Source organism: Vicugna pacos, chromosome 1, assembly GCF_048564905.1.
Source record: "Vicugna pacos chromosome 1, VicPac4, whole genome shotgun sequence".
Taxonomy (NCBI): domain Eukaryota; kingdom Metazoa; phylum Chordata; class Mammalia; order Artiodactyla; family Camelidae; genus Vicugna; species Vicugna pacos.
The window spans coordinates 113687312-113701174 of NC_132987.1; the positions used below are offsets into that span (position 1 = coordinate 113687312).

At 37.9% G+C, this 13863-nt stretch overlaps 1 protein-coding gene across 1 annotated transcript in view; it reads right to left on the minus strand.

Moving 5' to 3' along the window:
* Positions 1-986, minus strand: part of EPCIP (exosomal polycystin 1 interacting protein) — a 14970-nt gene extending 13984 nt beyond the window's left edge. The window contains exon 1 of the mRNA XM_006216021.4: positions 913-986. The gene's annotated coding sequence lies outside the window, so the exon portion shown is untranslated. The remainder of the gene's footprint in view (positions 1-912) is intronic.
* Between the last annotated feature and the right edge of the window lie 12877 nt (positions 987-13863).

Below are 13863 nucleotides of genomic sequence, written 5' to 3' on the forward strand. Positions count from 1 at the left end.
TCTGATATTTTGGGGTAGTTTTTAAGGACAGGTTTTTATAAATACTGTGCACAATTCTTTCGAAACACTTTCTTTTCTCAGTGCACGCCAATACACTTATTGCTAAAAACAAACAAACAAAAAAACCTGCCCCAAAACATACTTATTAAAAAGTGAAAATATGCAGGACCGTGTAAAGATTACTGGTTTTGACAAAAACGTCCCCAGCATCTTCCCTTTTACTACAATATTTATCATGTTTGTTTCACTTTTGAATACAAGGATCAATTTTTGTTTTAAGTTAACTAACCAATCCAAATGTTAATGCTCATCTGAGCTTGGTTTCTTGTCTTCTTATGTTTTCTAATGCATTGTGTGAAAATAAGCAGTAAATTCAATACCACTAGATAAAAGCAGAGCAAAGGAACAATAAAAGCTGATGTTTTGAGAATTCCTAGTTTTGTTTGTGATCATGATGAGGAAAAGAGATACCGCCTTCATTTGTTACTGAGCATTAAAGACTGACAGGAAAATAAAGCCAAATTTTCAACATGGAAACAAGAAAACCAGATTCCACAGAGATATCTGTTACGTAATATTAACCTAAATGAGTTTATCTATTTAGGGACTAATGAGAAGACCGTTTCATTCTTTGCTTAATGTACTGAAAACATTTCCTTTTAAAGGCAGAATCTCAGTAAAGAGCAATTCACATGCCTGGAAGTTTAAGGAGTGTTTAGTGGTGAAAATGACTCACTTATAAGTGTGCTTTATGTTCAGGAAATGCAAACACTACAAGAAGGTGACTCCAACTTGGTGGCTCTTCAAACTGTCACAGAACTTTTCCTGCCATGCAGCAGAAATTCTGAAGCTATTAAAAACCGTCCGTCAAGCTAGACATGCTTTTCCAAAAAGAACAGAGAAATTACTCACATCTCGGAGTTCCAACGCGAGGCTGGTTGCTCCGCTGCCCGGACCTCTGGCTGATCCTTCACTCTGCCTTGACAGCTGGTTTAATCTGCGAGGCAGGACCGAATGCCTGCCCTTGCACTTGCTGTTCTTTTCTGTTTTCAGAGGGCCAGTGACCCTGCTCATTTCCATGGCAACCAGAAGGAAGCTGCCGGTCTACCAGTTTCATTAAGCACACAGCAGGAGAGAACCCTCCTTGGTGACTGCTGGCCACTCTTTGGGGGTTCCAAAGTGGAAAGTTTCCAGAAGAAACTAAGGAGGCTGCTGCTCTAGGCTGATTGGAAGGGCTGACAGTAATGGAGGAAATTCTACTTCAGCAGGAAATTGAATGGATTAAGTATAGAGCGTGGAGACTCCTTGATGCTTCACTTTCATGATTTGCTGCCCTTTTTTTGGCCTGATGAAGTGTAACTTATGGCAAATGCTTGAACTAGTGTAAAAACTGTCTTATTGTGGTTGTTCCAAAGAGAAAGTGAACTCATTTCAGCTCCAAAGATGTAGTCTTGTTCTGTTTTATTAGTTCATTAAAAAAAATGTTAAAAACCACAGAGCAAATAAACATGTAAAAAACATTCTATTACATTAACTGATGAGGGCTCATTAGATATTGATGTGGTAATGGAAGAAAGTCTTTCTCTCGAAAAACACTAGAAAACTAGAGCAATTGATTTGTAATTACCCAGATATGGATTATCTAATATTTTAAAGAGGAGGGCACCTCCCTGGGGAAATGTATCCATTTATTTATTATTCATCTAGTGAACCCTGTCTACACTCCTGCACTGTACCAGAAGCTTTAAAGAACAAAAGTGATAAATGTCATCATTCTTGTCTTCAAGGAAGTTATCATATGAATGGGGTGATTATACAAGTTGACTGTGGAAAATGTTTGAAGGGAGGTACAAAGAAAATATGCGGGCGATTCAGGAAAGGTAGGACTACCTTTTGGCAGCGAGACTGGACAAGTCTTTGAGGAGAGATTGCTGCTCTGGGCTTGAATCAATGTCTAGGATTTGAGTAGTCAGATATGGGGGAAAGGACAGTTATACCTCATGGTAGGATTCTTTGGCCAATGGAAGACGTGAGCTGATAGATAAATGTTTCCTTCTCTTTCACCCAGTACAGTCCTGAAACACACATCATCTCGCTTCTCAGGTCGTCCCCAGGATCAAAAAACTCAAGCAATTAAGAACATTGCTGGAGCAAAGGTGTGGAGATGGGAGAGCACCAGGGCTCTCCAGCTCTTTGCAAGCCAGTGATTCATAGTGAGGAGCAAGCAATTTGAGACTAGAGAGAACCCACTATTTTTGGTGTTCAGTTTCAGCAAAGCAAACACATAAATTCTACCACATGAGAATTGTGGAAAATGGACTTTGGTTCAAATCTCGATTCTGCTACTTTCTTGAACATTATTTTTTTAATTTTTTATTTATTGAAGTTAGTTGATTTATAATATTGTGTTAGTTTCATGTGTATAGCACAGTGATTCACTTGGGTTATTTTTCCAGATTATATTCCATTGTAGTTATTATAATACATTGAACATTATCATTTAACCTTTAGGAGCTTCAGTTTCCTTATCTAGGAAATGGGGATAGTAATATTTCATTAAAAGGTTGAGGTGAGGATTAAATAAGATGATATATGGAGACAGGACACCTAGGATGGAGGAAAGGAAGGATGACTGACCATACACCAGCTTTCCCAAACTTCCAGAAAAATCATGGCTAATGTAATGGTTTGGTGTATTCAAGCTCTGTTCCAACATTTTCTCTCTTGCTTGCCAAATCTGCTACAGAGATTGGAAAGCTAAAATACTCACCTCGCAGAGCCTTCAGCTACCATTGCAGCTGAGACTCCACACATGATTTAAGTTTTATTAATCATTTATCCTTGATTCAGAACTGAGTCACATGGAGAGAGGACCACGAGAATTCGTTTGGGAATCAAGTTCAGTGGCAGGGAGCAAGGAAGGAGTTCTGAGGATCTCTGTTGCTGGCATGGGTCTCAGCAGAGCTGGCCTCCCCTGAGAGCTAGTGCTTTTGGGTTGAATTGCTTCCTGGCTGTGGCAGATACATCTAGGATCTGATGACTGTGGCACTGGCTTCCTGTTGGAGAAGATGGCCTCTTAATTCAGCAACTGCTGGATTGTGAAAGAGGCAGCAGCTCCCTCCCTGGATGGCCCAATTCTCTGGTAACTTTCCGGGTTCAGGAGTCTTTTCAGCCCTCCCACATGATTTAGGAACTTGCTGTATGTCTTTTAAAACTCCTTGCTGTTTAAACTAGCTAGAGTGAATTCTGTTGTCTGGAACCAGCATGAACCCTGAATAACGTACTAGGGATCAGTTCTGGCCGAATCAAGGCAAGTGGAAGTTTGTTGCTCCAGTCTCTTCTGCTTATTCCTACTTGAACATAGACACAGACTAGGGGAGTGCTTCCTATCGCTAGGAGGGCAGAGCGGGAACATGAAGGAACCTGGTGCTTTGAGGACATTGCTGAATCCCTACTGCAGCTCTGTACCACCCAGTCTGCAAGATAGAGTTAAGATCACGGTTATTTTAATAACTAACTGGGATAAGCCACATGGAGTATTGAGCCTAAACTGCGCACAAAGGAGACATTCAATAATGGGAGCTATTAAAATCATTACTTGTTGTCATGTTCTCTATTTATGACCTTGATGCTTTCCAGGACCTCTTGCTGAGTGGGGGACTGGGATGAAGGCAAAGAGGGTGTGGAGGTAGGTTCCTCCCTGGAAACTTGAAGGCAACAAAACAAAACAAAATAAAAAACCCCAGCTGCCAAAGAAATATGGCTGGAAATATGGCTAACATGTGCGGCATGTTAAACATTTATCACTGGTTTTATATCTCTCCATCTTACTAAAAACTTCATTTCCATTTGCTCTTTCTGTTAGCTGGGTCACACAGTTGAAGCTGATTTAGCAAAGATGAGTTTTGAGAAGACTAATGAAACCATGGGACTGCCTGTTCTGTTCAGCTGTGGAGTCAAGGGGTGATAGACAAGTATTTGTTCACTGTGTGCTTGAATTCTACTTTCATCCTGGACTAATTTTGTTTCTTTCATTCTTTTTAATCACAAGAGCAAGGCAGCCTCCTGATACCACATTCAAATAATACCCAGTGTTTTAAACAAGACTGAAAAAAAAAAATCTATGCTTACCTCTCCAACATATTCTGAAGAAATAATGCTGAAGTCAATCTTCATGGAAGCAAATCTTGCCTTGTCTTTAAACTTCAGCAACTGCTTTGAGTGTTAACATGCTGGCTCCTTAAACTCTTCTGCAATGAGATCTCAAACCCCACTGCTTCCTACAGTCTTTCTCTATGTGTTATCATCCGAAGTCTCAACTACCACGGGCTTAACCACCTCAAGATCATGACCAGTATCTTCTAATACCATTTATTCTGTTCTGGGAAACTTCAGGAACCATGTCAGATTCCTCCTTTCCTTCTCAGCTCCTTCTGTGGTAATGTCAGCAACTATGATGCTCACTTCACTGCAGGACACAGACACGCATGTCCTCACCTACCAGCACTGAGGGCGCTCTAGACTTCGTCATCGATATATGGCTCCGTTCCACTTTCAAGATGCCACTGCTTCCTCTTTATTCTTTCTCCCATGTTCCTGCTCTGCTCCGCTCTCACAGAAACCTCTATATGTCTGTGCCTTGGTTTTATTTTATCTGTCACATCCACTCTTGATTCTCTGATCAGCTGCTTCCATGCCTCCCTCCCCACCACTCTGATGATCCTCCCACCTAGCCGTGGCTGGATGCCCCAGACCATCCCACCACTGGGTTATTATCAGCACAGTTTGCTTTCTCAGCTCCTGCTCTGAGGAGCGGTTGGTTGAATCTGTGGATGTGGAATTGCAGATACAGAGGAAACGCAGATACCAAGAGTCCACTATAAATTATACTAGAATTTTCTACTGCAAGGAGGGTCAGCACCCCTAAACCCCACATTGTTCAAAGGTCAACTGGACTAAAGTAATTTGTCATAGGACATCATCTTAACAGCAACATTATCCATGATCTTACCTGGATCTGTAAAGAAGTATAGTGCCTACCACTTTATGATGGTTACAATATATATAGAAATTAGTCGAGAAGAGCAAAGGTGTGATATGATATAGATGTTGGCCGTAACCCACTCCTGTATGGCAGTTTCACAGCAGACAGGATTCCAGTGTGAGCCTTGGCAAAATTTAAAAACTACCACCTGTCTTGGATTGTGGAGTCATTAACAAATGGTAGGAATCAGGAATATTGAAGCTACAAAGGCCGGGGACCTATTGCATTTTGTATCTCTAAATCTTTACTGTCTGAACTTTGAACTTCAGACAAGCACAACCTCTTCATCCTGAAAAAAATAAACCTTCACTTGACTTTAGAGTGCCATCAGCTATCATTCTATTGTCAAATAGATCTACTGAAACTTCACTCTCCAAGTCCTCCATTGAGGACTTTCTTTTCAAATCTAGTGACTCTAAGCTTTAACCTATTCACCCTCTCTGTGGTATTTGCCTATTGGCCGACTTTTCCTTTTCCCCCATTGTCATCCATGGTTCTATGATTTTTCTTGGTTTACTTCTTTGACTAAATCGTCTCTTTCCTTTTGGCTCCTCTTTCTCCTTCCTTTGAGCACTAACTGAAGCCCATCCTTGACTCTGATCTTCTTTTACACTTCTTCATGAATTATTCCAATCCCTTGTGTCAATTATACTGAGGTCATTTGGAGAACAAGTAGTCAACACAGACTATTAGAAATAGGAGAGGGGAGGGTATAGCTCAGTGGTAGAGCACATGCTTAGCATGCACAAGGTTCTGGATTCAATCTCCAGTACTTCCATTAAAATAAATTAAATAAAATATTAAATCTAAATATCCCCCCCCAAAAAGAAATAGGCAGGCTGTCTTCTTGATATTAGAAATCCATCCTCAGTAGGTAAAGGGTTTACATCCTTACACAGCAGATTTTTCAGTTTTGGAAAGCTCTACTATGTAAAATGGTTTAGTATATATGGCTGAATCTGTCTCCTGGTAATTTTGAAACCTGTTTTCTGTCCTGCAAAGTAACATTGAAAAATCTTTCTTCTTTTTGATAACCCTTAGCAATACTCTGCTGGCTTATATTAAGCTCCTCTTAGTCACTCAGACCACAAACCTCAGAAACATTTTTGATTCTTCCTTCTCCTTTAGTTCATAGAGCAAACAAGTCACCAAGCACTCAAGTCTTGTTTTGAAGTTTCTTCTGCAGAAATAGCATGTTTCAAGGTAGAAAAATTAAGTATTATAAAATAATAACTCAACTCAAATGAATTTATAGAGCTAATGCAATGGCGATAAAAGTCTCCATTGGATTTTTTTTCAAAGGAGTCAATACAAGTTTTCTGAAATTCAACTGAGACAATAAACAAAGAATAGTACAAAATAAAGAGTGGTAAGGAGAGATTAGTTACATGCATTATTAAAACAAAGTCACAGTCTTTAAAATAGTGTGGTACTGACTTGGACTGATCAATGGAACAGCATAAACAACTTAGAATTACAGTTTATTAAATATAAAAATGTGATGTATAAAAGAAAGCAATCATATCAATGAGATTAAAGATTACTCAGCAATGATTCCTAAATCACTTGCTAGGAATTTATATTGTTATTGTATATTGAATAAAGTTTATATGGGATTAATGAATTTAAAAAATAAAATCATAGACAAATAAGAGGAAAATTAATTGAACAGTGCTTAAATCTCTGAAACACTGAGAAGCTTTTTTTTATTAAAGAGTAGTTGATTTACAATATTGTGTTAGTTTCAAGTGTATAGCATAGTGATTCAGTATTTTTAATTTCTTTCTTTTTTTGGTGGGGAATTAGGTTCACTTATTTAAGTACTTATTTTTAGAGGAGATACTGGGGATTGAACCCAGGCCCTTGTGCACGCTAGGCATGTGCTCAATGACTTGAGCTATATCCTCCCCGTGTGATTCAGTATTTTTGCAGATTATATTCCATCATAGGTTATTACAAGATAATGGCTGTAAGTCCCTGTGCTATGCAGTATATCCTTGTTGCTTATCTACTTTATACATAGTAGTTTGTATCTGTTAATCCCATACCCCTAATTTGTTCCCCCCCCATTCCCACACCTCTTTGGTAACTGCAAGTTTGTTTCCCATATCTGTGAGTTCTGTTTCTGCTTTGCATATACATTCATTTATATTACTTTTTAGATTCCACACATAAGTGTTGTCTTCCTCTGTCCGATTTATTTCACTAAGTATAATAATCTCTGGTTTCATCCACACTACTGCAAATGACAGTATTTCATTTTTTATGGTTGAGTAATATTCCATTATATATATGTATGTATATGTATATACCACATCTTTTTTATCCATTCATCTGTCAATGGATGCTTAGATTGCTTCCATGAATTGGCTATTGTAAATAGGGCTGCTATGAATATTGGGGTGCATGCATCTTTTTCAATTAGAGTTTTGCCAGTTTAACTTTGCCCATCTTTTTATTTTAACATTTCTGAATAAATATTTTACTGTATGCACCTCTCATGAGGTAGTTTACATTTTAATACAATCGTCTGCTGATGAACATTTAGATTGCTTCTTAATCCTCATCTTCTTAATCCAGTCATCTATTGATGGGCACTTAGGTTACTTCCATATCTTGGCTATTGTAAATAGTGCTGTTGTGAAAGTTGGGGTGCATGTATCTTTTCAAATTAGTGTTTTTGTTTTTTCTGGATATATACCCAGGAGTGGAATTGCTGGATCATATGGTAGTTCTTGTTTTAAAGTTTTTAAGGAAACTCCATATGGTTTTTCATAGTGGCTGCTCCAATTTACATTCCCACCAACAGTGTGCAAGTACTCTTTTTACTCCACGTTCTCTACATTTGTTGTTTGTAGACTTTTTGATGATAGCCATTCTGACAGCTATGAAGTGATACCTCACTGTGAGCTATTTGTATATTTTGGATATTAACACCTTATTTGTCGCATCATTTGCAAATATTTTCTCCCACTCCATAGATGGTCTTTTTATTTTGCCAATGGTTTCCTTTGCTATGGCAAAGCTTTTAAGTTTACTTAAGTCCTATTTGTTTATTTTTGCTTTTATTTCTTTTGCCTTAGGAGACTGATTCAAGAAAATATTGCTATGAGTTATGTCACAGAGTGTTCCACCTATGTTCTCTTTTGAGAGTTTTATGGTTTCATGTCTTACATTTAGGTCTTTAAACCATTTTGAGTTTATTTTTGTATACTATGTGAGGAAATGTTCTGATTTCATTGTTTTTGTTGGAGAGGGTGAGCTCCAAATCTTTCTATTCTGCCATCTTGAAGCCTCTCCCCTAATCTCATTGTTGTGCATGTGGCTGTCCATCTTTCCTAGCACCACTTGTTGAAGAGATTATCTTTTCTCTATTGTATATTCTTGCCTCCTTTGTTGTTTATTAATTGACCATAGGTGCCTGGGTTTATTTCTGGGCACTCTATTCTGTTTCACTGATCTGTGTGCCTGGTTTTCTGCCAATACCACACTTTTTGGATTACTGTAGCTTTGTAGTATAGTCTGAAATCTGGGAGGATTGTACCTCCAGCTTTGTTCTTTTTCCTCAAGATTGGTTTGGTAGCTCAGCGTCTTTTGTGGTTTTATGTACATTTTAGTTTTATTCATTCTAGTTCTGTGAAAAAATGTCCTTGATATTTTGATAGGGATTACATTAAATGTGTAGATTGCTTTAGGTAGTATTTTAATTACTTCTTTAATAATATGAATTATTCCAGTACAAGAGCATGAGGTATCTTTCCATTTCTTTGAATCTTCTTCAGTTTCCTTCATCAGTGCTATATAGTTTTCACAGTCTTTTACCTCCTTGGTTAAGTTTATTCCTAGGTATTTTATTTTTTTTTTGATGAGATTTTAGAAAGGATTGTTTTTAAGTTTTTCTCTTTCTGATATTTCATTATTGGTGTATAGAAATGCAATGGATTTCTGTATAGTAATCTTGCATCCTGCAACCTTGCTGAATTCATTTATTAGTTCTAATAGTTTTTGAGTAGAGACTTTAGGCTTCTCTGTATAAATTATCACGCCATAAGGTAAGAAGTGATAGATGGTGCAGCCACTTTGGAAAACAGTCTGGAATTTCTGCAAAAGATCAAATACAATGTTACAATATGACCCAACAATTTCACTGTTAGGTATATGAGAAAAATGAAGACACAGATTCCCACAAAAACTTGTACATGAATGTTAGCATCATTATTCATAATACCCTAAAAATGAAGGCAACCCATATAGTCTTTATCCATCCACTGACAAATGGATAAATAAAATATGGTATATTTATATAATGGAATATCATTTGGCAATAAAAAGGGATGAGATACTGACACATGATGCAATATGGGTAAGCCTTAAAAACACTACCTAAGTGGAAGAATTTGAACTGAAAGCATTACATATGGTGTGATTCTATTTATATAAAATACCCGGAATAGATAAATCTATAGAGAAAGAAAGTAGGTTAGTGGTTGCCTAAGGCTAGGGGTTGGGGTGAAATAGAGAATGATTGCTAATGGGTGTGGGTTTCTTTTTGGAGTGATAAAAAGTTTCTAAAATTGATCATGGTGATGGATGTACAATTCTGTGAATATACTAAAAACCACTGAATTTTGCATTTTAAAAGGGCATATTGGCCCCTCTCTCTCTCCCTCTTTGAAGACGGTCCTCATTCTGTCTATGGAATGTGTACCTACTTTTAATCTGAGCACCTAACCCCTACACCTTGTGGCCTTACTCTTGCCTTTCAATGTATCTCTCTGAATAAATCTACCTTCACTCAAAAATAAATAGATAGATAGATAAATAAATAAATAAATAAATAAATAAATAAATAAATAAAAGGGCATATTGTATAGTATGTGAATTATATCTCAAAACTGAAAAAAAAAGAAGTAATTGAAGAAGTCAGAAAATATCAACCTATTACATTCCAAAAGATACTAACCTTATCCTAAATCCTTTCTTAAATGAGATAGGAGTAAACAGTGTTCAAAAGGGCAGAGAGATCAAATAAGATAAGAACTGAAACCATCTGGACCATGAATCTGGAACCTTTTCCATACATCACTTACAGCCCATAGATTTCTGACCAAGTACTCCACCTACTGGATGGTGATACTGGATGCTCAGGGAATCAGACCTTAAACCCTGTCACACCAAATGTTTACCAGCAAAACTTACCTTAATGAACTCTGTTATGTTAGAGGGGGTTCTCATATTCGCTTTATCTCATTTCTACCGAAGTTCCAAATGATTGACGAAAAGTTAATGTCTGTTAGAAACACTATCTGTGAAGCAATAAGATTACTTTTGTTATAAGCCAGACACTGATAGGATGAAACCAGAAACAAAAATTAGCTTCTTGTCTTGAGAGGAGGAGGGGGAGGAGGGGGGTCCAACTAGTCAAGAGGATGGAAAGACAGACCAACTGCACTTGTTAGTCAACCTCGTCCTGATTCTGACTGATTTCTCCTAATATGTAGCCCTCAAATGGTCATTGGGATGTCTATTTTAAATCCTTTAAGTTTATTGGGGTGGGAGTGGGGAATAGTAAACCCTGGATATTTCAGGTCATAGAAGTACCATTTGTGTGGCTTGCCTAAACTAATGTTTTTATGAACTCATGGAATCCTACTGGCTTTAGGTGGCAAAGCAATGCTGCTACCTGGTCAGTTAGAAATGAAATATAGGGTCATGGTTCGCAGAATTTTTAAAAAAATCAATTTTGCAGTATTTTAAATATCACTTGCAAAAATGGGAAATGCTGCAAATGTGTTCTACTGGCTGATAAAATGAGAATGACAGTAATAAATCTTCTAATAAAAAGAATGGTATAGTAAAATTACTGCAGGAAAAAAACACACCCTTATGGCAAAACCGCAAAATGTTGTAGCTGCATAATGTTATTTGTTTGGGCAGGTGAATCATAATTCTGTACATTGCAGCTTGTCTACGTTTTAGGAACATGTAGTAAAAAGACTGTGAAATTAAAGAACTATTTTTGAAACTCTGGGAAGTCATAGATACTTGTAACAGATGAACATAAAAGACTTACTGCAAAGTCTACTGGACCTCCAGGGAGACTCTATTTTGCTCTGTGTCTGATCTCTGTGGCATTTTACCAGAAAATGTGCTTCTGAATAGACAAAGAGCACATCAAACCACCCATGTCTGTGCCATCAAGTTTGGAGATTCTGTTCACTTGATCAAAGAATTTCTATTGGGCATCCACGATGCACGATGCACAGAGCATTTCAGAATGTGGAGGTAGAGCAGGGAGAAGACAAAAATACACCCCGTGGAGCCGATTCTTGGTAGGGGCAGCTTGAAGGTAAGTGGGGCGAGGGATGCACACAGATAAAATGATTAATAGAGTAATTCAACTCATTTACCTATGTTTGCTTTTTGATAGGAGTGGATCTTGAACTCTTAATCTGTCCTCTATTGTGTTTTTCTGTTGCTTTTTCTTCTTTGCTTCCTTCCACTATTGAATATTCTTTTCCTTTAGTTACTAAAATTTCTGAACTTTGTTAGGCGTAGATCTGCCAAGTTGAGAATGCCTGCCTGTCCCTTGTAACTAGGTGTAGCTACTTCTACACAACTAGTCATAATAACAGTAACAAAAACCTAATAGCCCTTAATAAGTGCCAGGCAGTGTTTTAAACACTTTCTGCATACTACTCATATAATCCTCCCAACAACTCTCTGTGATAGGTACTAGTATTATCCTTATTTTTCCAACATGGAAATAAAGAACAGGGAGTAACTTGTCCAGGTTCTTATAACTAGTGAATCCTAGAGCTGGGATTGGAAGCCAGAGGGCCAGCCCCAGAGTCCATCCCTAATCTGAAGTTTTAAAGATATTTCTTCATATTTTCTCCTGAACATTTTAAAGTTTTGCTTTTCACATTTGAGTTTTTAATCTATTTATAACTAATTTTCAGTATGATATGATTTAGGCATCAATTTTTATACAAATAACTCATTTTCCCAGTTCCAGTTATTAGTATGCAAACATAGTATTTCTATCTATGTCTGTGAGATTGTCTCTGCTTTCTATACCATTCTCCTGGTAAATTTGTCTATCCCTGTGCCAATTTCAAATTGCCTTAATTAATTTAGATCTCAATAAGTTCTCTATCATTTTATTTCTCTTCTCCAGGAGTGTATTGGTTACCCTAGACCCATGCTCCTCTGAAAATTTTAGATCTAGCTTTTTCTGTCTCCCAGAAAACCCCCTAAAGCTTTTTAATCTTTAGGCAAATCTTTAGTTAGTTGCCACAGGCAAATTTAGAGTTGAATTTGGAGAGAATTCAAATAGTAATATCTGTGAACATGGCATATACTTCCATTATCTGAATATTCTTCAATGTCTTTTAATAGAGTTTGAGATATTTCCACTAGAACTCTTGTGCGTCATTTGTTAGACTAAGCAAATTTTTACTGAAGTAAGACATTCTTGCAACAGAGTTTTCATATCTTAATTGTATATAAGCTCCATGAATTCTCACAAAATGAATATGCTTTTGTACCAGGACTCAGATCAAGGAAGAAAAAACATTATCAGCACCTCAGAAGTCCCTTCCCCCCTGGCCCTAGGTAACCACTGTTCTGAATTTTAACACCCTAGATTGATTTTTACCAGTTTTTGGACTTTATGTATACGGAATCATTGGTTTGTTTGTTTGTTGGTTGGTTTTTTAGTTTCACGGTTTTATTAACACAAATACAACGTGCACGAGCTGTCTATTCGTTAATTTCGCTGCGCAGCCTGCGTTGGGACTGGTGACTCCGATGGCCAGCTGGGCTGCTCTCTCCACAACGGCTTTGCGGTTCTTGGAGGAGACTTGAGCAATCTCAGCACAGTAAGATTTGTTGCACGTCAGCAGCACTTCGAGCTCCTCGACGTTGTGGAGCAGGAACTTGCGGAAGCCGCTGGGCAGCATGTGCTTTGTTTTCTTGTTGCTCCCGTAGCCGATGCTGGGCATCAGGATCTGGCCGTTGAACCTCCTGCGCACCCTGTTGTCAGCGCCTCCGGGTTTCCGCCAGTTCCGCTTAATTTTGACATATCGGTCTGACTGGTGCCGGATGAACTTCTCGGTCCTCTTTTTGACGATCTTGGGCTTCACAAGGGGTCTGAGGGCGGCCACGATTCCGACTAGGAGATGGCTGCCACCTCCGTAGGTAGCGCCGAGGAAGAGAGCTGGAAACATAGTTTTTGTATTTTATTCGCTTCTTGTAATCTGCATAATGGTTACAATAATCATTCATCTGAATAATTAGAGATGACTCATTCTCACTGACTGCTGTACGTTATTCCATTGTGTGAATATAACACTATTTATTTATCCATTCTCTTATTGATGCGCATTTGGGTTATATCCAGTTTTTGACTAGTACAAACAGTGAGATCATGAACATTCTTATGAGTGTCTTTTGGTAAATATATGTATACATTTCTGTTGAATACATGCCTAGGGGCAGAATTGCTGGGTCATAGAGTCTATATATGTTTCAGTTTTAGTACATATGGCCAGTTTTCCAAGATGGTTCAACCATTTTACACTCCTACTAGGAACATACAAAGGTTCCAGTTTTTCTTTGTCTTTGTCCACACTTGGTAGTGTCTTATTCATTTTAGTCCTTCTGGTGGGTGTATGTTAGTATGGAACTGTGGTCTTGGTTAACCTTTTCTTTATACCTATTTGATGGATATCTTCTATGTGAAATGACATGACTGTCCCTAACTTTGCACATTTTTCTATTGGGTTTCCTAGCTTTTAAAAAACCACTTTGTAAGA